We start from the raw sequence: 24,417 nt of genomic DNA on the forward strand, positions 1-24,417 counted from the left end.
GAGAGAGAGAGGGATAGAAACATCAATGATGAGAGAGAATCATTGATGGGCGTGCTGGAAGCACTGGGGATTAAGCCCACAACTGAGAATAGGCCCTAACTGGGAATCAAACCGCCAAGATTAAACAAACGAAATTTAAAATGAAATGAACAAAAGGAAAAGCAACAACAAAAAAGTCTATGAAAGCAACATTTTGATTTTTTGAAAAATCTAAAATATCAAAACTATTTATTATTTGAATTATCCATTTAACTTTTCATTGTTTTTATAGACACTTCTAAAATTTTAAATCGCATTTTATAATGCATACAATAACTATTTCTATTGATTTACTTCTTCTGTCTTTAACTTGGCTTTCATTATTTCATTCAAAAATATTTATTTTATGCCTGCTATGCATCAGACATTCTAAAAAATTTCATTGTAGCTTCTGAGGCTGACCGACCTAATATTAGAATTTGTGCTTATAAAATATTGTTAGTGATAGTTCAGTCAGAATTTAATTTTACAGACATAGTTTGACAACAAAAGAATCTAGGAATTAAGCACTATTGACCCCTTGTTATTCTAAATCCAGGTGAGTCAATAAAAAGTTTTACATGTCAATTAAAAAACCCCACTCTGGATCCTTAAAATAAAACATGTTGTCAAGTAGATAGTAACAGGCATGTAACTTAATTGTAAATAGAAATAAGACAAATGAAGCTTAAAACACTAGAGATAAAGTTGAAAGTTATTTTTAATCCTTTCTGGAACAAAGTAGATTTTTCCTTAAACGGAGCAGCGTATAGCTTAAACAAATAAATCATAAATTTTATTAACTCATTTAAAAATAGAAGTCTTATATCCAGCTTAGAGAAAGAGCAAGAACCTTTAAATCAGTGCTCCACCTGAAGAAATAGTTAGGTGCTCACTTTGGAGAGTTCAGAGCATCACCCATTGTACAAATGCTGCCTCTGAAGCCGTATTCATTAAAATAGTAATGAGCTGTTGAAATAGTAATGCAGAGCCAATCTGCAATGCAGGGAAACTGTCTTATGGATCCTTCCAGCTATCCTGCTATTATAGAGACAGATACTCCTTTATTCATGATGGACATTTTGAATTCTGTTTTGGTAAAACGATACTTTGTTCACAGGTATCAGGTCTTCTGATGTTTTTCAGCAATTTAAGCAAAATGTCCCAGGGAACGTCCTTATGTTATCCAGGAAGATATTTTTTGCTGAACAAAACAGGTCTTGGTTCTCCCGCTTACAGGAGACCCTGATCACAGAAGGATCTCACCTTTTTGTCTTCACCTGTGAAGTTGGCTAACAGAGCCTACCTCAGGTAGCTCTATTCCATTTTATGACCTCAGGTCATTCCAACAACCCTTATGAGCCATTTGTAAATATAGGTCATCTAGTAAGAGTTAAAAAAAATAACCTTCTGCATCATTCATGGAGCAAAGGACACTTTTAAAGCACACTCTACTTTAATGATGGCTGAATGCAAAACCCTTTGCATTATCTTTATTATGATGTCTCTTGAGGACAAGCAACAGCTGTTTTGTTTCTGCATTCTGTCTTGAAGGACCTCAACTGGTCACATACATATAAATCCTATTGGATGTGTAAGTTTTAATAATAATACTTTATTGTCCTTCCGTTGGGCATTTAGAAACAAGTCTGCTAGTGGTTAGCGCTTTATATGCAGGGCCTCTAGTCTATTTCACTTTCCTCTGTCACTTCTTCCTGAATCTAGAGTTCTTAAGTGGCAGTTACCTCTCCACTTAGAAATCAGATAACTGTTCCTTATCATCTACCTGCTGTTCTTCTCCCCACACCAATTTTCCAGTTGTGAATCACTTTATTTTTGTTATTAGTGCTTGGATCGATTTCACAAACATTTACTAACCCATAGTTTACGATATGCATTCTGCTGTAAGCTTTAAATCAGTTACATACAACATGCTCACAGTGCTTGAAAAATGCATGGATGACATAAACTAGTGATGATTCTCCAATACACTCTAAATTTGTACATAGAAGGTTATTAATGTACCTTCTGGTTTAGTGGACTAATGCTCTTCTGCACTGCCAAGAAGGATGACTTCCTGTAGAAATGTTCTAAACTCCAGCTTAACGTGGTTTTCTTGGGTTTTTCAGATTTGGTGCATTTGGCCACCATCCAACACCTTGATAGGTCATTGTGGCTTGTGTATAATGGGAATATTGAATGCATCTAAAATGATTAAATAACATTATCTTACATGTTACTATTAACCTTGATGTAGCCTCATATTAACATATTTCTTGTCATTCTTGACGCATTTTATAGCAATAGCCTGCCATGGTTTATTTTGTTTATTAATTATGCTGTTTGCTGATTTGATGAATGCTTAAATGAACTGAAAATTAAAATAGGAAGAAAATTAAACAATTGGAGACCAACCACAAAAGACTTCCTTTTGAATTTCACCAATTAGCAAAACTCTATATTAGTGATGGCGAACCTTTTGAGCTCGGCGTGTCAGCATTTTGAAAAACCCTAACTTAACTCTGGTGCCGTGTCACATATAGAAATTTTTTGATATTTGCAACCATAGTAAAACAAAGATTTATATTTTTGATATTTGCTTTATATATTTAAATGTCATTTAACAAAGAAAAATCAACCAAAAAAATGAGTTCGCGTGTTACCTCTGACATGCTTGTCATAGGTTCGCCATCACTGCTCTATATGCTTTACAGTCAGTTGTGTTCCATAATGCAAAGTCGTGTTTGTCCAGGTATTTTTAAACAAGTAGACCATAATTATAAGAACATAAAAGAGAAGAAATTAGGAATATTTCTATAAGAATTTGTATCTCTTGACTTTTTTCATCTCTAATCAGTTAAGTTCTAATTTGTTGAGTTGCATATTATATTGAAAACATTGTCATTTTTCTTAGATATTTTTATTTATTTTAATAATTATTTGACTGTCTATATTTTTATACTTTTTGTCTATCTCTGATAGTAATACTTTGTGTTATTTAAAAATAACATATGTAAATCAGTGTGGCTCTTCATGAAGTGATAATGTATCTATGCAAGATACCAGTCTAAGCCGAAACCGGTTTGGCTCAGTGGATAGAGCGTCGGCCTGCGGACTGAAAGGTCCCGGGTTCGATTCCGGTCAAGGGCATGTACCTGGGTTGTGGGCACATCCCCAGTGGGAGATGTGCAGGAGGCAGCTGATCGATGTTTCTCTCTCATCGATGTTTCTAACTCTCTATCTCTCTCCCTTCCTCTCTGTAAAAAATCAATAAAATATATTTTAAAAAAAAAAAAAAAAAAAAAAAAAAAAAAAAAGATACCAGTCTAAAAATAATCATGTTAGCTGGGAAAGAGAAAGGAGTTACTAGTATGTATTGTGATACTTGAGCACAAAGTATAATATCAGTGCAAAGAGACTTACATTATGTTATTCTCTTCCTTTGGTATCTAATTTAAATAATATTTACCTTACCTAACTACTTTCCTATCTGCCCACCTGTCTATCTACTTACCCACATACAAGAAAAACCTTGCAAATGCTGGCATCAGATTTGTTGCATACTATGTTTTCTATGATGAGAACCATTTTCTTTGTCCTTTGGAATATATCAAAGTTCTCCACATTTTCTCTTAACTCATAATAAAATTGAAATTCTTACCACAGTCTCCATGACCTTATGAGAACTGACCTCTGACTACCCCACCAAGTATATCTCTACATCATCTCATCTCTCTCTTGCTTCTGTCTAGGGACCTCACTGCTCTTATTTGAACATGGTACATTCTTATTCTGGCCCAGCACTCAGTGCCTCATGTATCCTCTTGCAGATAACACTCTTTCCAACTGTATCATCATGGCTTCCTCTTCTACTTCTTCGTTCAACTATATTGTCTATATCCTATATAATAAAAGAGAAACATGCAAATTAGCCACCCCTCTGCTATACTCAAGCCACGCCCACAATCCATGCCCACAAGCCAATCAGAGTGACTATGCAAATTAACCCAACAAAGATGGTGGTTAATTTGCTTACACTGATGTCAGGTGCCCCCGGAGGCGACAGCAGCCACGGCCTCGGGCTCCCGGGACCATTGCTGGCACAGGAGGCGAGGCCTGCTGCGCCAAGTCATGTCCGAGGGCTCCCAGGACCTTCGCTGGCCCCGGGAGGTGAGGCTACCCATGCCTAGCCATGCCCGTAGGCTCCTGGGACCTTGCTGGCAGAGAGCGGGAGGTTTGGAGAACTTGGCAGAGCAGGAGACTGCTGGACATAGAGCAGAGCGAGAGAAAGGGCGGCTTGGAGGGCGCAGCTCCCTTTGTCACCCCAGCTTCTTCATCACAGCGGTGGAAACTGACAGCAGGGAGGAGAAAGTCCCACCCCCACAGAATCAGCCAGAATCAGCCATTGGTCAGACAGCTCTCAGCCGCCTGATAGCCAGGACTCTCATTCACTTGCATCTCAGACCATGAAAATAGAGAGGTGGGACTATATCTAAAGAACAACTGGTTTTTTTTATTATTATTATTATTATTATTATTTTTTAAATCTGAAAAAAGAACAACTGTTGATACAACATAGCTCTGCAGCCGAAAGATGCTGGCATTATCGACAGAAAGTGTCTGCAGAGCAGTGTGCGTCTGACCTTGAAAGAATGCAGCGCCTGCGACAGTATCTGAACACCAGCTACTTGAAAAACATCGCTCTGATGCCGAAAAACACCGGCGTTATTGACAGAAAATGTCTAAAGACCAACGTGCCTTTGAAGTTGAAAGAAGGCGGTGGCGATGACAGAATATGTCTAGAGAACAGTCATCAATAAGTACCACCAATACCAGTAGGAACTGCCTTCTCAGTGAAAATGGAGTACATGAGGATGCAATCCTCAAACCTAGTTGTGGTGGAATGACTGTTTGGTGTGAATTTTGCCTATCACTAAATTTCTCTGATGAAAAACCATCTGATGGGATATTTACTCGATGTTGTAGCAAAGGGAAAGTCTGTCCAAATGATATACATTTTCCAGATTACCCGGCATATTTAAAAAGATTAATGACAAACGAAGATTCTGACAGTAAAAATTTCATGGAAAATATTTCTTCCATAAGTAGTTCTTTCGCTTTTGCTTCTATGGGTGGAAATATTGCATCGTCATCAGGATATGGGCCATACTGTTTTAGAATACACGGACAAGTTTATCACCGTACTGGAACTTTACATCCTTCAAATGGTGTTTTTCAGAAGTTTGCTCAACTCTATATTTACTTGTAGCTTCGGCTACAAGTAAAAGATTAGCAATGCCAGAAAACCAGGGATGCTCAGAAAGACTCATGATCAACATCAACAACCTCACACATGAAATAAGTGAATTAACAAAATCGTACAAGATTGCTACATGAGGTAGAAAAGGAAGCCCAATCTGAAGCAGCAGCAAAAGGTATTGCTCCCACAGAAGTAACAATGGCGATTAAATACGATCGTAACAGTGACCCAGGTAGATATAATTCTCCTCGTGTAACCGAGGTTGCTGTCATATTCAGAAACGAAGATGGAGAACCTCCTTTTGAAAGGGACTTGCTCATTCATTGTAAACCAGATCCCAATAATCCAAATGCCACTAAAATAAAACAAATCAATATCCTGTTTCCTACATTAGATGCAATGACATATCCTATTCTTTTTCCACATGGTGAAAAAGGCTGGGGAACAGATATTGCATTAAGACTCAGAGACAACAGTGTAATCTACAGTAATTCTAGACAAAATGTAAGGACACGAGTCACACAAATGCAGTATTAGGGATTTCATCTCTCTGTGCAGGACACGTTCAATCCTATTTTAAATGCAGGAAAATTAACTCAACAGTTTATCATGGATTTGTATTAAAAAATGGAGGCCAATCACATAAATTTCATCAAAGCAAACCAATCTAAGCTGAGAGTTGAAAAATATAGTGGTTTGAAGGATTATCTCAAATCTAGATCTGAAAATGACAATGTGCTGATTGGTAAAATGATAATACTTCCATCATCTTCTGAGGGTAGTCCCAGAAATACGCAGCAGTGATATCAGGATGCTATGGCAATTGTAACAAAGTATGGCAAGCCCGATTTATTCATAACCATGACATGCAACCCCAAATGGGCAGATATTGCAAACAATTTACAATGCTGGCAAAAAGTTGAAAACAGACCTGACTTGGTAGACAGAGTTTTCAATATTAAGCTGAATGCTCTTTTAAATGATATCTGTAAATTACATTTATTTGGCAAAGTAATAGCTAAAATTCATGTCATTGAATTTCAGAAACGCGGACTGCCTCACGCTCACATATTATTGATACTAGATAGTGAGTCCAAATTACGTTCCTCTAATTAATGCCCTTTTAATGTGCACAAATTTCGTGCACCGGGCTACTAGTCTACACTAATAAAAGAGAAACATGGTAATTAGCGTATGACCGCTACCCTTCCCATTTGCTAATCAGCATATCCTTATGCAAATTAACTGTCAGCCAAGATGGCGGCCAGCAGCCATGCACTGAAGTGAACAGGGAGGCTTGCTTGCTCCAGTGATGGCAGACTCCAACGTTCCCTGCCTGACTTGCCGGCCTCTCAGCTGCAACTATGTTGCAAATATAGAAGCTAAACAAAACCCTAGAAACTGGCTTTCAGTCAGCCGGGCTTAAGCCTGCCAGACCGCAACATTGTATTAAGTACAGAAGATAAAGGCCAGAAACCTGCTTTCAGCAGCGAGGCCTCAGAGCTAAAGCTGGCCCAGAATAGAAAAAAAAGAAAAGAAAAAAAGGAGCAGTTGGGAGCTTCAGTCACCCGCCAGCCTGAAAACGGCCCTCACCCCCTCACCCAGACTGGCCAGGCACCCCAGTGGGGACCCCCACCCTGATACCAGGACACCCTTCAGGGCAAACCAGCTGGCCCCCACCCATGCACCAGGCCTCTATCCTATATAGTAAAAGGGTAATATGCCTCCCGGCACCGGGATCAGCGGAGTAGCAAGGCTCCCGGCACCGGGATCAGCGTGACAGGGGGCAGCGACCAAACCCCCTGATCGCCTTGCGGCTCTGTGTGTGACAGGGGGCGGGGCCACAACCTCCCTACCTGCCCTGCTCTTTTCCTGACAGGGGAAGGCGCCCCAACCCCCTGATCAGCCCTGCTCTGTGCCTAATAGGGGGGAGCTCCCCAATCCCCTAATCACCCTGCGGCTCTGTGTTTGACAGGGTGCGGCGCACCAACCCCCTGATCGGCCCTGCTCTGTGTGTGACAGGGTAGAGCCATAACCTCTCCATTGGCCCTGCCCTGAGTGTGACAGTGGCGGCGCCCCAACCCCCTGATCAGCCCTGCTCTGTGGGTGATAGAGGGTGGCGCCCCAACCCCCCTCCACGGGCCTTGCTCTGTGTGTGACAGGGTAGAGCCATAACCTCCCCATTGGCCCTGCCCTGAGTGTGACAGGGTGCAGCGCCCCAACTCCCTGATCCGCCCTGCTCTGTGAGTGACAGGGGGCAGCGCCCCAACCCCCTGATCGGCCCTGCTCTGTGCGTGACAGGGGGTGGCGCTGCAACCTCCCCATCGACCCTGCCTTGAGTGTGACAGGGGGTGGTGCCCAAACCCCCCAATCGGCCCTACCCTGAGCATGACTGTGGGTGGCATCGTAACCTCGCAATCTGCCCTGCTCTGTGCATGACAGGGGGCGGCGCCCCAACTCCCCAATCAGCCCTGCTCTGAGTCTGACCAGGGGCTGCACCTAGGGATTGGGCGTGTCCTCTGCCACCCGGGAGCAGGCCTAAGCCAGCAGGTCGTTATCTCCTGAGAGGTCCCAGACTGCGAGAGGGCACAGGCCAGGCTGGGGGACCCCCCTCCCCCCCCAAGTGCACAAATTTTTGTGCACCGGGCCTCTAGTATATATATAAAAGCCTAAGCGACCATTATGACCAAATGACCGGAATGACAGGAACAACTGGTCAACCAGTTGCTATGATGTGCACACTGACCAATAGGGGGCAGACTCTCAATGCAGGAGCTGTTCGCTGGTGGTCAGTGGGCTCCCACAGCCAACCTCTCGTGGTCCCGTCCCCTGGCCATCTCCCTCCCCAGGTCCCTCCCCGGCCGGCCGGCCACCCCATCAGCCCTGATCGGGGGGCCAGCCAGCCAACCTCCTGTGGTCCCTCCCCCCAGGCCCCGATTGGGGGGTCGGCCTGCCAACTTCCTAGGGTCCCTCCCCCCAGTCATCTGGCCCCCCAATAGGCCTCAATTGCCAGCCAGGCCGAGGGACCCCACCCATGCATGAATTTGTGCACTGGATCTCTAGTAGAATTTTAAATTCAGAAGGGGCTTTTATCACTACCCTATCTAAAATAGCACACATCTATCGCTATGCATTTCTTGATTCTACTGAGTTTTTCTTCATTGCACTGTTGCTGTTATCTCACTTTATGTTTTTATTGTCTTTTGTGGTGATTTCTTATCCTCACAGTTATGTAACCTCCATCACAGGAGTGATTGTGTCTGTTTTATTCTGTGCTGCATGTCCCGGGCGTAGGAGAGGGTCTGGCACACAGTGAGTTCTCAATGGATACTTGTTGTATGATTTATTAAGTAAAAGAAGAAAAAAAAGTAAGTAATAAAATAAAGTAAATATTATTGTTAAAATAATAAGTAAAAGCAAGTGGAGTTAGACCCACTTGTTGTTAGACCCATGATTACCCCCCCGTCTTACTTCCTGGGTTTTCCCTTTCTTTCTCTGTTCACATGGGATTTAGTTTCCAGCTCAGGCCTCTTGCTATTCTGCTTTGCAGGTGCTTCAGCTACAAGGATTTTTTTTTCTTACAAGGTTTTCTTAGACAAAGTCTGGCTTCTGAAACATGGCCTCCACTAGACTCAGGAAGCATTGGTTTCTATTCTGCAAATAGGCTGTAATAATATCTCTCAAGACTATTGTAATAATTAAATGAAACAAGGTACATGGAAGTACTTTACAAACTAAAAGAGCCCTAGGAGATGTTATTTATATTTATTATTTATTAATAGCATGCTTTATCATTTTCTACTAGTAGCCACAGATGACTTTAGTGAGATAAATCTGTATAGCCAAAATGTAAATCTCTATTATCAATTATGTCTATTAAGTAAAGTAATGGAAATGAAGCAGCTTATGTAGTGTTTTGGTTCCCTAGCCATTCCTTTTCATACACCTTTCTACTTCATATGCGTCCTACTTTTTCATCTTCTTGAGGATAATTTTGAAATAGGAGCTAGAAATCACACTGATTTTTTTTCTTTGAAATATTGTATAGAATTGGTACTCATAATTTATTCTTAAACTTTCACTGTAAGTGTACCTGATTCACTCATCTACATAACTCTAATATATTTGACAATAATTAAAAACACATTTTATCCTCAAATATATTGTTTATTACTTTTAATCTCTCTTAATAAAATAGTAATAATTATTTAGCATTTATAATCTCTACTACTATTTGACTGTGTCTGTAGTGGTTTCTATTATAGATATAGGCTTAGCATAATAAATGCTTCATAATTTCTCATATAGTTTTACACATTTATTTTACTACCTTAATAAGTCATGCCCACCACCAATGACAGCAATACTAAATCAAATACAGAAGATTTTTTTGGTATGCTGTGATATTTTACTTCAACATTTCATAATGAAACATATTTGTAATTTAAGTACATGTTCTATTACTGCCAAAAGCAGACTTTTTATTCTTTTACCACTATCTCAATTATTCTGTTTGAAAATGTCATTTCAAATAAAGTTAGCAAACATCTCCCGATCCATGAGAATAAATAAACTGCATAAAAAGGACATATTTATAACACAATTGCCATAAGAGCACAATAAAATAGTAAGATCAGAAGATGATATATGAAAAAGTCTTTGGATTTTAAAGTCTAGAGACATAGGTTCTTATTCTGACTTTGTTTTTAATTGGCAGTGTGACATTGGGACACTCATTTAATGTTAGGATATTTACAGTTCACATATTTGACCTTTGAGTGAAATACTTTGTTTTGAATCTCAGTTCTGGTACTTGTTAGCTTGGTTCTTTCCTGACTCTCTGATTTCCCATTTGTAAAATCGGAAGTATAATGCCTACCTTTTCAAAATATGTATGAATACAAAATGGAATAGTTTATGCTCAATAGTTCTAAGATATATTTCTATATGAAATTTTATTTCCATAAATTTATTAATGCATATGAGATGAGGATATTAATAACATTTTTTAGTATTTTGTTTTGAGAGGCACTATTAAATTGATAATTAGCTTGGTGCTTAAGCATGCCATTGTAAAAATATACAATGATTATGATAAAGGTATTCATATAAATAACCATCATCATGCTGACAGGTTAAAAACAAATGACATTTAAAAACAAATGTGTATATGTAACATGCAATTAATTGTTTGTGATTTAATTGTGGTAAGCAAAATTGACTACATTAAATTACTATTTAATTAAATTAATGAGTTGAATGTTTTTTATTAAACAAATTAGTTTTAAAATGAATCAGTTTATTAAACTATTTTATTAAATAAATTTAATAATTCTATTAAATTATAATTTAATAATTATATGAAATAAATTAATACAGTTACTTGATCTTCAGTTTACTTATATTTATTTTTTAATACATTTGTTTTACAACTGTGTAAGAGCTAAAACGTGAATATTATGTATGCCAACTTTTATATGTAAATATTTTAAATAACATTATAATTTAAAGTATTTTTAAGTCTACGGTGAAGTTTCCCATCATATTTTCTTAATTTAAAGGAGTTCTGGAATATCATAATTCTACTGGCAATCCTATAATTGGCAATCCTTTATCTGTAGTCATGTTTTTAGTTCATCTTTAATATCAAGGCAAAGCTCTTGTCTTCAAGCTCATTGAGGAGTATTTTCTAGTTTCTGCCTACAGAAATTGCTTGAAAAATATTCATGAATTTGTTTCTTCATTCATAAACCAGCATCTGTTTTGCATAAAATTAGACATTGGAGTCACAAAGGAGAGGACAGAATTTCCTCTCTCAAGTAGTTGCTTTCTAGTTGGTGAGAGTGAGGAATGGCCACAATTTCACTACATATAATGGCATAGATATGAACAGATCCTGCGGAGCACTGATTCTACACATGGAGTTTTCTGAATTTTGCCTCTGTTTTCCAACTGGGTGTAATATCTAAGATCTAATAAGACTGTAACTCTAGACCTAGACCATGAGTGTACAGCTATGTCATCACTTAATTCAATCCCTCTGGTCCCAGGCAAATCAGAATATTTCCAGCATTGAAATATTTTAAAGATCTTTGTTTTGTTATTTTGGTCTCTTTTAAATGATTGGGCAGTGCTGCCTAGTGTAATGTTTTACCTCTTAATATCAACTCACTGTATTTCTAGATATTTTCTTCTAAATTAATATATTGAGAAGGATAAAGAACAAAGCAAGCAGGGTAGCAGAGATGTTCCTTCGTAAGAAGTTCATGTCCCAGGTCATGTTGACCTCTTTTTGTTGTCTGCTTGGAGCTGTACTGGCATTGCCATGGTATTTGTGCTGCTAAGTATGAAGATAGATTCAACCAAATCCTCAGATGATTTGCTCTTTGGGTGATAATGAACTTGGTTCCCAGATGATTAAAAATTTTTCATGGTCATTTTACATCCCCAGGCTTTTTGGCAACAGGAATTGAAATACTTTAGAGAGGCTTAGCTATTCTTTTGGGACTTTGAGATATAGTTGAAGAAAAACAGTCACATTTTATGACCTAAAAGAATATAAGATGCATGTTCAGATTTTAATGAAAATGAGAGTCATGTACTGTTGAAACTTCAGGTCATGATTCCCTGGGTTTACCTGTCTACTTCATGTCTTCAGTGTGTGAAGTATATGCAATGATACTCTTGGCAGGCTGTAGTCTCATGGCTTGTGGGCCACTCTCTCAAGTGTTGGTGTCTCTGCTCTCATCAGATGATCTATATGTTTATTGAGAGTTAGTCACATTTGTTCCCAAACTGGTTAATGTCTGCTCTTCTTGTTATTGCAATTACATGACTTAATTAAATTTTATATGAACCATATGAAAAGAAAGATAGTACATCTTTCTATAAAACACTGAGTTCTTTGGAATTCTTGCTGTAATGGCACTGATTATAAAAATTGTTCAATTAGTGCCATACAACTATTAAAGCAATTGGTGTTGTACACATACAACAATTTAAAGAACTCTGAATTCAAAATAGTAGATGGTGAATTAGGGGGGATTGATGCTAAAATATGGATCAAAACCCCAATCATCAGTAATATTACAAAGAAAAAGGCTCCCATGTTATATATTTTGTTGAATAAAATGCACAATAAAAAATTAAGTTAAAATAAAGTATTTGAGGTCTCTATTTTTATGATTCTCAGCTTTAATTGAATCTCAGTAAAGGGTGTATTACCAGTGCAAAGTATTTGAAATAATAGGTCACCATTGTAAAGAAGAGAGTGGAAATATGATAAAAAGAACAGACTGAGATTGCACAGTACAATTATAGCTATGTTAAATAAAGCTATTGCTTTTAAAATAAGAACTACAGGACTGAAAAAAATCTTGTCACCAATATTAACTCAGCTGAGTACCTACTTAAAGTGGAGAGTGGTATTTTGAGACTGTTTACACCATCCTTTGAAATTGCTATAAAGATAGGTATTTGGGGACCTGCAACATAATGGAAATTCAACCACAAAATTTATACCTTTGATAATACCTTCTGATTATATATATATATATATATATATATGTATATATATATACACACACACACACACACACACACACACACACACACATATATACACTAAAGGCCTGGTGCACGAATTCATGCATGGGTAGGGTCCCTAGGCCTGGCTGGCGATCAGGGACGATTTGTGGGGCGACTGGCAGGGTGATTGGGGGACACTGCTGGCACCTGCCTTGGCTGGCCTGAAACCTGTGGGCTGGTGGCAGCTCCTGCATTGAGCATCTGCCCCTGGTGGTCAGTGTGCATCATAGTGACCGATTGTTCTGCCCTTTGGTCAATTTGCATATTAGGCTTTTATTATATAGGATTACTTGGTCTATCAAGCATATTTTATATTCATAATACAAAACATGTCATATATACAGTATATGTTTTACCAGGGCAGAGGTATTATCTGGCTATTTTTCATTGAACACAAAATATATAGATGTAAAATCAATTTAATCAAAACCTATCAAATGCTAAAAGAAGCATGATTTCAACAAATTCAAGATACTTACAAACATTTTTAAGAAGTAAGACCTTTAAAATATCACTTTTATAAATTACTAGTAGGCCGGTGCACGAAATTCGTGCACATTAAAAGGGAATTAATTGCCCTAACCGGTTTGGCTCAGTGGATAGAGCATCGGCCTGTGGACTCAAGGGCCCCAGGTTCAATTCTGGTCAAGGGCATGTACCTTGGTTGAGGGCACATCCCCAGTGGGGAGTGTGCAGGAGGCAGCTGATCAATGTTTCTCTCTCATCGATGTTTCTAACTCTCTATCCCTCTCCCTTCCTCTCTGTAAAAAATCAATAAAATATATATTTTTTAAAAAGTTAATTAATTAGCAGAGATATTTTAATATTGCTATTTGCCCTTTATAATCGTAGTGTGAGAGATGAAAGGAAATTAGTAAAATGTATATGAAAATAATATATAAATTTATTAATAAATAAACAGTAACAAAAGGATATAACAACAACAGAGGCATGATATAAAAATGACAAAAACATGATATGAAAACAACAAAAACATGATATAAAAACAGCATTGATGCAAAAATGACTGATAAAGTGATTAAACTTATTCTAATATCTATCTCCCTGTACACCACATTAAGAGTGAAAACACTTTCAGAGTGCTTGACTAATTTCCCTTTTATGAAGTACTTAGAACTTTAACATGCTCTTCAAACTCGAGAGAAGCAACATCTAACTGACCATGTGCAAAAACGGGTTCAGGTAGGAATATGCCTACTTTGCCTAGAGTTTGTCCTTGTGATTTATTAATAGTCATCAAAATGCTGGCATCACGGGAAACCGACGTCGAATCAATTTAAATGGGAGACCAGTGTCAGATGGGAACAAATTAATTCTTGGAATCAGAACAGCCTCTCCCTCTGCAGATCCTGTTAATACTTCAGCTTTGATAATGTTAGGTCGTAATCTTTTGATAATAAATCTGGTACCATTACAAAGACCCCATTTACTATTGAGATTTCTCAATAGCATGATGATTGCACCCACTTTCAATTTTAATTTATGACACGGCATTCCCGAAGGAATAATACTATTAAGAAATTCGATGGGAAAATTTTCCTTTTCAGCATCATCTGTGGAATCAATGGAATCATCACTCAAATATGTGTGAAAATCTCCATCGAGTATATCCAAATTTTCTTCATTTAATTTTTGAACATGCGCATTTTTTGGACAAAGAATTGCATGTTTAGATATATTTTTAATATTATCTATAGCAGTGGTTCTCAACCTTGGCTGCACATTAGAATCACCTGGGAATCTTTTTAAAATCCCGTTTCCTGGGCCTCATCCTCCAGAAATTGTTTCTTTGTTATGGGGTGGGGCCACAACTTAGTAACAAAGAAACAGAATTAAAACTTTTTTGTGGGGAACCACTACAGTGTTTTGGACAGGTTCAAGCCTTGGACTGATGAGAGGGCACAGTCCTCTCATTGCCACGTGCAAGTCCCAGCTTGGAGGGCAGGGCCCTCCCAGCACAATTATAGCCAACAGCTGTAGTTGTAAGCTTGAATCTATTGTCCGAACACATGGCCCACGTGCCTGAGTGATGTAGGCTTGATAGAGTTCAGGTGCATGTAGTTGAGTAGGATTGAACCCCAGGAGAATGTTGTAAACATCTTGGTCACGCCCTTAGTTTGCCTCGTAGCATCAGCTATAAAATAAAGGCATGGCTGTGGGCATGGTCGCTGTCTCTCAGAGAAGCAGCGTCCCACCAAGACCCGGATTTCATCCTATTGTCTGTCTTTTCTAAGCCTTTCAGCCGCCCCCACTCAGGTTCGCCCTAGGCTGTGCTGGCGAGGCACACTTTATAAAGATCTGCCGCCACACTCCCATGGTGGGTTCCTGCCTCAAACCCCGCCCTTACAGGAAACAGCCCCGGGAAACAGCTCGGGGGAGGGTGCAGCTGTTTCCCCGGTTGCCAAGACACCCCCTGCTGGACTGACTTCCTTCCCCTTGGTCGCGGTTCTGGTTTGGTCTTGATGAACACCACCCAGGGTTTTTATATAAGTAGATAGTTAATAAAGGTACTACTCATTAAAGTAGAAAAATATTCATTAAATCAAGATAAGGAGGTCAGTGAAGTTATGAGTAGTTAATTAGAAACAGTATACAAATTCACAAAATATTAAAATCAGTGCAGCATGAAAAAAATGATTTTCTAATTAAAATGAGGTCAATCTTTATTCTCCCAGAAGTCAATTGAGTGGAACATGAGAAGAACATACCTCTGTAGTTCAACATGCATTTATGAAATAACAAATAATTATTGTTTTCATATTCAGAATCAATGAAACAAAATAACTAAAATACAGTTTTAAATTTCTAGTCATATATCCTATATCATAGGATATAATATGTATCATTTGTATTAGGAAATTATCACTTGGTATAATGATACATATTATATCCTACATCAATAATAAATTGTAATTTTGGGAGTCTAAACATAGTGTTGAGCTAGCAAACTTTCGTAGGGTTATGCTTTTTATTCATTTTTACAAACCAAGAGTTCTAAAAAATAAAGCAAAAAATGTAGGAGTTTAATAATTAGATAAATGTACATCATTTCTCTTAATTAGTAATAACTGTTTTGCATTTTTAAATGTTATTAAATTTCAGATGCTTTCACTTAGTGTTAATTATGCTTTGGAATACATTTTAAAAATATATCATATATGCACAGATGTTCAAAGATCAGAAATGTACAGTTATATACATTTTCACAAAGTGAATACACCCTTGTAAATAGTATTCAGGTCAAAGGAAACAACACTCCCATGACCCATATGCCTCCTACTCTACTTAAGTCACTACCTGCACAAAGGTAGATTCAATGCTTACTTCCAACACTGAAGATTAGGTTGCCTGTTTTTTTTTTGTTTGTTTGTTTTTATATATACATGGAATCATGCAATTTTCAATCATTGCACCTGGATTCTCTTGATTATTGCTTGAAATGGATCTATGCTACTATGCTTAATGCTAAATCATTAATTCCCTTTACAGTATGCAATTGTCTACTCTTAGGATACACTTTCTATTTATAGCTTTTGACTATATAAACATTTAAAATATTTTAGTGCATATTTTTAGTGATAATATGCCTGATGCACAAAGATAAATTAAGATTATAACTGCCATATAAATTTGATCAATAAAAGAACATAAAGTATTTGTCAGTGAAACTCACTCATTAATGCATCTTGGTATTATCCACAATGATCTTAAGAATAATACACATTTTTTGTATGTTAAGCTCAAAAGACTTTTTTGTATTAGATTAGCAGTAGTGCTTCAATAGTGTTGTTCTGATTAATATCATAATGTTACTAGCAAGGGAAGAAAGGTTTGAAAGAAGTCAGAACTTGTGCTGAATTGCTTACACTAATTAGGAAAACCTCAGATTTATCTGAGGCCCTTGACAGTGATCCTCACTTAAAGCGTTATATCTATGCCAAATGCTCCTCATCTTACATGAAATATTGATTAGAAATATATTATACTTCTTTGGTATGTGAATTAAAATAATATTTCTGTGGACTTCCATTGTTCCATAGTATTGGTATTTTTGAATGATTATATTAGTTAAGCAGCAAAAATTTACTTATAACTGACCAACATGAAAAGTTATGTCTTCCTTTCTACATAATGAAGGTTAGAAGTAAAGGAAGCAAACTAACATTATTGAATTATTGTGCTTTAGGATTTTTGTGTGTTTTTTTAAATATCTTTTTTATTGATTTCAGAGAGGAAGAGAGAGAGATAGAAACATCAATGATGAGAGAGAATCATCGATCGGCTACCTCCTGCATGCCCCCCAATAGGGATTGAGCCCACAACCAATGCATGCACCCTGATTGGGAATTGAACCATGACCTCCTGGTTCATAGGTTGATTGCTCAACCACTAAGCCACACCAGCCAGGCTATTGCACTTTAGTTTTAATGACACATAGAATTGAGGAAGTTGTTTTATAATATGCAATATCTACATGAAGGGAGGGGTTGAGTGTTATGTACATTACAACTAGGCAGAGTAAAGAAATAATGCTGCTGATGATAACAGAGTCCACAGACAAAAATACAGTGCAAGAAAGCTAATAATACACAACTGTTAATATTTTTGGAGCACCAATTCATAGGAGGGATTGAGCTAATTAGAGGAGCTATACTAAAAAATGTGCTTCTTATTTATAAAATCATTAGGTTTTTCTATTATTGAGTAAAAGGTTTCCTTTTCTATTTCCCCCTTTTAAGCTTATTAACATTCATAATTCTGTCAAGGTTACAAAAATATTATTAATTGAATTAGCTAAATTAGGTAAAAAGAGGATTAGTGTTCTTTTTAAAAAATATATATATAACTTGTTTAGGAAGTTATCATCCTATATAATAAAAGCCTAATATGCTAAGTGTCCCGTCATCCGGTGACAGGTCAGCTGTTCAACCAATCAAGGCATAACATACTAATGATATGTTAAGGTGGCTCAACCACTAGCTATGACATGCACTGACCACCAGGGTGCAGACAGTCGACTGGTTGACTAGTTGCTATGACGTGCACTGACCACTAGGGGGCAGATGCTCCAATCGGTAGGTTAGCTGGCTGCTGGAGTCTGGCCTATCGGGACTGGGCAAGACAGGGCCAGACACACCCTGGAGCTCTCCTGTGGGCCCTTCCCGGTCCCAATTGTGCACCAGTGGGGTCCCTCAGCCTGGCTTGCAGCCTCTCGCAATCTGGGACCTCTCAGGGATGTTGAAGAGCTGGTTTTGGCCCAATCCTGCAGGCCACTCCTCTTGGGAGGGTGCCAGACGGCTGGCTGGTGAGCACTGCTGCAGTGGCGCGAGCCTCTCCCGATCAGGACTGATTGGGCGCGAGCCTGCGGCAGGTGCAGTGGGGCCAGGATGAGTGGGAGCGGCAGGCAGGAGCAGCAGGCAGCTTTGGACTGCAGGTTTCAGCCAGATCCCCACAGGCCACCCTGAAGGACCCTACCCATGCACAAATTCGTGTACCAGGCCTCTAATTTGGTATAATAGAAAATCGTTATCCATTGTGCATCTCTAGAGATTGTTCGGGGCAATTTATTTATAGTTGTAATGAAACTAAATACAAAAAATATATTTTATACAATAACTAATATTTTATAATTAACTTAAGAAAATACCATTTTGTTACAGAAAGATATCTCTGTTAAAATATTCAGATCACACACACACACACACACACACACACACACAGACTCATCACTTATCCTGAAGGGTAATTTGTGATAACTTCATCCAGCCAGTCGCTCATGTATTAATTTTAAAAATAGATTGCTTAATACATGAAAGTTACTCTGTTGTGTGCTAGGAGTGCAAAGAAAGAAAATGAATGTTTCTCTTACTCTCAATGCTCCAAGATATCATTCAAAGAGACAGTTACATAATCAGATAATTGTAGTTTAGTTTTTAATGATGCAGTTTAATAATAGGGCTTTGGGCAAAGGTTTCAGAAGTCAAAGAGACAGACACAGTAGAAAGTATTTCCTGGTAGCAGTATCTCAAAACTGAGTTTTAGCTTCAGGGATACTAAAAGGTTAAAGAACAGGTTTTAATATTAGACAGCTATGATTTATAACCCAGCTCTTCCACTTATTCCCGAGAATGCATAGTGCTAAGTAATAAGTCTGTGTTTCCTCATCTGCAAAGGTACTTAAAACATATGTCCATACAAAAACCTGCACACAGATATTTTAGTAGCTTTATTCATAATTGCCAAAACTTGGAAGCAGCTAAGGTGTCCTTCAGTAGGTGAGTGGATAAATAATCTGTGATTCATCCAGACAATGGAAAATTATTCATCACTAAAAATAAATGAGGTATCCATGAAAATACATGGAAGAAACTTAAATGGATAGGTGAAAGAAGCCAATTTGAAAAGGCTACATACTCTATGATCCCAACTCTATGACGTTGTAGAAAAACTGTGGGGGACAGTAAAAGATCAGTGCTTGTTAGTGTTTGGGGAATAGGAAGGGGATGAATGGGTGAGCACAGAGGGATCCTAGGGAAGTGAAAATATTATGTACAATACTATAACCATGGATTCATGTCATTCTATGTTTGTCAAAACCCATAGAATGGCCCTAGCAGGTTTGGCTCAGTGGATAGAGTGTCGGCCTGAGAACTGAAAGGTCCCAGGTTCGATTCTGGTCAAGGGCACATGCCCAGGTTGTGGGCTCGATCCTCAGTGGGGGACTTGCAGGAGGCAGCCGGCCCATGATTCTCTCTTATCATGGAAGTTTCTATCTCTTTCTCCCTCTCCCTTCCTCTCTGAAATCAATAAAAATATATTTAAAAAAAACAAAACAAAACAAAAAAACCCATAGATTGTAAACTCTAAGGCAGTGTTGGTGAACCTATGATACGCGTGTCAGAGGTGACACGCGAACTCATTTTTTTGGTTGATTTTTCTTTATTAAATGGCATTTAAATATATAAAATAAATATCAAAAATACAAGTCTTTGTTTTACTGTGGTTGCAAATATAAAAAAATTTCTATATGTGACACAGCACCATAGTTAAGTTAGGGTTTTTCAAAATGCTGACACGCCGAGCTCAAAAGGTTCACCATCACTGCTCTAAGGTAAACTATAGACTTTGGATGATTGTGATGTGACAATGTAAGTTTATCAATTGTTAACAAATGTACCACTCCAGTGAGGGATGATAACACTGAGGGAGGTTATGCATGTGTGGGGAGCAAGGGGTATATGGGAAATCTGTTACCTTACTCCTAATTTTGCTCTGAATCTATAGGTGCTCTAAAAGATTGTCTTTAAATATAAAAAAAGCACAATAACATTATCCATCTATGTTTTTCCATTAGACATTGTCTGGCATTTTATATCTATCTATCATCTATCTATCTATCTATCTATCTATCATCTATATAAAAGCCTAAGCGATCAAACGACCAAACAACCAGTCGCTATGACACGCACTGACCACTAGGGGCAAACACTCAATGCAGGAGCTTCCCCCCGGTGGTCAGTGCACTCCCACAGCCAACCTCCCACAGCCAGCCAGCCCTGATCATGCATGAATTCATGTACCAGGCCTCTAGTTTAAGAATAAATACTATGGGGAAAAATAAGAAATGGAAATAATGAGGATAATGAGAGCTTGTGTAAGGTAAATTTGTGATTTGAACAAGAGAATATAAATCTAAAGCCTGATTTTGAATCGGTTTACTGCATTGCCTCTCCAAAAGCTGGCACGTAACTAAGACAGGTATCATTGATGGTGATGATGATGATGGCAAATGAGTAGGATTCGCGATCAGGGAGATGGGCTGGAGAAAATGATGGTGAAATACTTGCGTAGTAGAAGGCAAAACAGAAGCAGAGGCTCTGACATAAGAGTGACAAGTGTCTAGAGTTCCTGGCATGTGAGATGCTGGCAGGGTGAGGTGTGTCTCATATGGTCATACAGTTACATAAAACTAGAGGCCTGGTGCATGAAATTCGTGCATTGGTAGGGTCCCTAGGCCTGGCCGGTGATCAGGGCCAATCAGGTTCCCTGCTTCCCCGCCTCCTGACCTCCTCCATGTTCTGCGCCACCCCCTGGTGGTCAGCGCATGTCGTAGCGAGCGATCAAACTCCCGGTCTCCCAATTGAACTCTCAAGTGGACAATTTGCATATTAGCCTTTTATTATATAGCAGTGGTTCTCAACCTTCCTAATGCCGTGACCCTTTAATACAGTTCCTCATGTTGTGGTGACCCCCAACCATAAAATTATTTTCATTGCTACTTCATAACTGTAATTTTGCTAATGTTATGAATTGTAATGTAAATATCTGATATGCAGGATAGATTTAGGTGACCCCTGTAAAAGGGTCATTCGACCCCCAAAGGGGTCACAACCCACAGGTTGAGAACTGCTGTTATATAGGATTGTTAAGGAGTCGGAATTTATTGTGAGGGAGAAGATGTTTTATAGAAAATAAATGATGTCAACAGATTACCAGTTTTATGAATTAATTCTAAAAACTGTAGATAATACCTTTGAGAAAAACATACTGGAAAGAATACTTCCTTTTAGGGAACTGTTGCAGTATTCTAGGGAAGAAGAAGGAAATTAGTGAATTAGGACTTAGCTGGTGAGGAAACAACTGTTAAAAATTTTGGAGAGAACATCTCCATGGCGTGGTGGAGTAATGCCATTTGAATGATTCTATAGAGATGGACTTTATACAGTCTTAAAGAAATCCACCTCTATCTGAAATCCACCGTAAGGAGAATGAAGATGTTGTTGATAACGATGGTGATGGTGATGGTGTGTGTGTGTGGTCTTTAAAAAATATTTTTATTGATTTCAGAGAAGAATGGAGAGGGAGAGAGAGAGAGAAAAATCAGTCATGAGAGAGAATCATTAATCAGCTGCCTCCAGCATGCCCCACCACCAGGGATTAGGAGGCATGTGCCCCAACCAGGAATCAAACCTTGACCTCCTGGTTCATCGGTCGATGCTCAACCACTGAGCCACACTGGCTGGGCTCCTGTGTAGTCTTTAGAGAATTTCTTAGACTATTCTTGGGGAAATGGTAACAAACACTCAGAAGTATAATTTACTTTTACAGTTCACCCTCTATTTCTAATTTTGATTAAGATAACTTTTCCCCTCAAGTTTCTTTGCACCTTCTTATTCTTCATTCCCTACATCAACTGTCACCTTCTCAGAGAGAAGTCTGACTTGATCACCTTATCTGAAATAACTCAGACCACCTTCCCTCCCACATATTATGTCTACTTTTACACTATGTGTTTCTTTTCTATCATTTAATTATTCTGCTTAATTATTTGCTTGTTTATTGAATCCTCCACTACATAGAATTTGAGGTTCCTAAGAGACTGTCTTTCTGTTTTATTATATTTCTAACACTTTGAATAGTGATAGCCATATATAAGAAATTAATTAAATAATTGTTGAATGTATTTAAATAGTGGAAATACTTTTAATTATAAATTACTTAAATAACTTAAACTGCAGAAATATATCTTAAAATCATATCTTCTATGAAATTTTTGAGTTCTCAACTAATCTTCCATAAATTCTTTACTTACTTTTATCAAAGAATCAAGACCATGGGGAATGTGAGTTGTTCAATGTGCTGTTCCCCAAATATTCACATCTATAAATAATGTTCCATAGTGCTGTTAACTAACATATCTAATATATCAAAATTTTATGATAGATTATTTTAACAAAATCATTTGTTTTAAATAATGACCAATAAATAGAAATTTTTGGAAGAAACTTTTTCTAAGAGTACTCTTTAAACAGCAAAAACTGATTTAAAAATATCTTGGGAAGATTGAATTAGTCAATGGTAGAATTTATTCTTTACTAAGCAACAGAGACACATTATTATGCTGTGATTTTCAGTACCCCAGGTACCTTAAAGATTCTTTGCGGTAAGTAAGGAGAATACAAATAAAGTTTATTTTTTTGACATACAAGGTGCCCGTATTTCAACTCCAAAGTTTTAAAAGGTTTGTGATTTGAAAAAAAAAGTTGACAAACAACATATTACAATGTAATACACCTCTGAGGCTCTTATTTCTCTCCTCAGACTCTAATGCATTGTAGAGTTGATGAAACTCTACATCAAGTTTTAGAAACATATGCATTAACAGCTAAAGCCCCACCAGTGATGTTTCAGGGTGGAATTTCCTGGAGCTATCACACTAGAGTCCTCCTTGTCTCCCTGGTCTGTATGGATGTTAATTTTAAGAAAAAAAAAATATTAGAAAAACATCATAAATAGATTACAATTACTCAAAAGTCTTAGCTCATCTTCTGTCTACAATGGCTTTCTGTTTGAAAATATATTCTTCACCTTGAGTTAAAAAAGCAGGATGGTATTGTTGAAAAACGAGTTAATGGCCCAACATCTAAATTCTGGACCCACCACTTCCCTATTTGGGTGAAAAGTCATAGAGATACTGATGATTGTCTCTAGGTCTTCATTTGTAATTTAGAAGAATAGGTGATTCCTTATCTACTATAGTCATTTAGGGGTTAATAATGTTCATTTACTGAAAGTATTTGTTTTTATAAATTCCCGGCAGTCATGATATTTTGCTTCTCACTGAAACAGATAACCAAAAGCACTCGAATATTCACCCATGTCCTTATTGAGCCTCTTTATCTCCTGCTGTGTATCAGGCTTGGTGCTAAGTAGTCAAGATGCAAAATAGAGTCTCAAGACCAAGACACAATGGTCTCAAAATCTAATAGGAAAGCATATATCTCCTCTCTCTTTCTCTCTTCTTCTTTCTATATCCAATTTATTCTCTCTCCATCTATATTATCTAACATGACATAAGAATAACATATAATTTTATGGCATTTGTAGGGAAAGAGTGATTTTATTTCTGGAGCAACATAGGAATGGGAAAAAGGTGGGCATTCAAAGATTCCATGGAGAATGTGGGATTTTATATGGATTTTAGGAGGCAAGTACCTATCTATTTTATTAGACTAGATCTCCCAAAATATTAATGCACCATAGGTATTCCCAAAAGACCACTGCAAGAGCAATTAGAGCTTAATAGATTATGAAATTATTTTCCACAATTAATATAGTGTGGCAGAGAATAGAAAATTCTAAGGAGTTCAGAGTTTTTTGTTACTTCCTGGCAAAAAATGTGCATCATTGCAGCTATGTGAAAAAGGGGAAAATGCAAACTATTATTTGTTCATTGGTGATTATAATTTACCATACTACTTATTTCATTTCTTTCCACATTGGGGGAAATATATATTCCAGTTTTAAAGGGAGGAATAGACATCATCCATTCTTATATTCTCTCATTTATTCAGACTTATTCTACATAAAAAGGAAAAATTGACGGCTTCCTTGGCAGCACAGTTGTGAATATGCATAAAAGGAAATTAGAATTCCTCTAACCCAGCAAACAGAATTTTTCCATATGTGGGGAGAATTTGATTGTAGTGAAGAATAAATGACCTAGAATTTGTACATTGTGAACATGTGAA

The sequence above is a fragment of the Myotis yumanensis genome, unplaced genomic scaffold, assembly GCF_028538775.1.
Source record: "Myotis yumanensis isolate MYYU_CA2020_CCGP unplaced genomic scaffold, mMyoYum1.0.hap1 SCAF_7, whole genome shotgun sequence".
NCBI classification, from domain to species: domain Eukaryota; kingdom Metazoa; phylum Chordata; class Mammalia; order Chiroptera; family Vespertilionidae; genus Myotis; species Myotis yumanensis.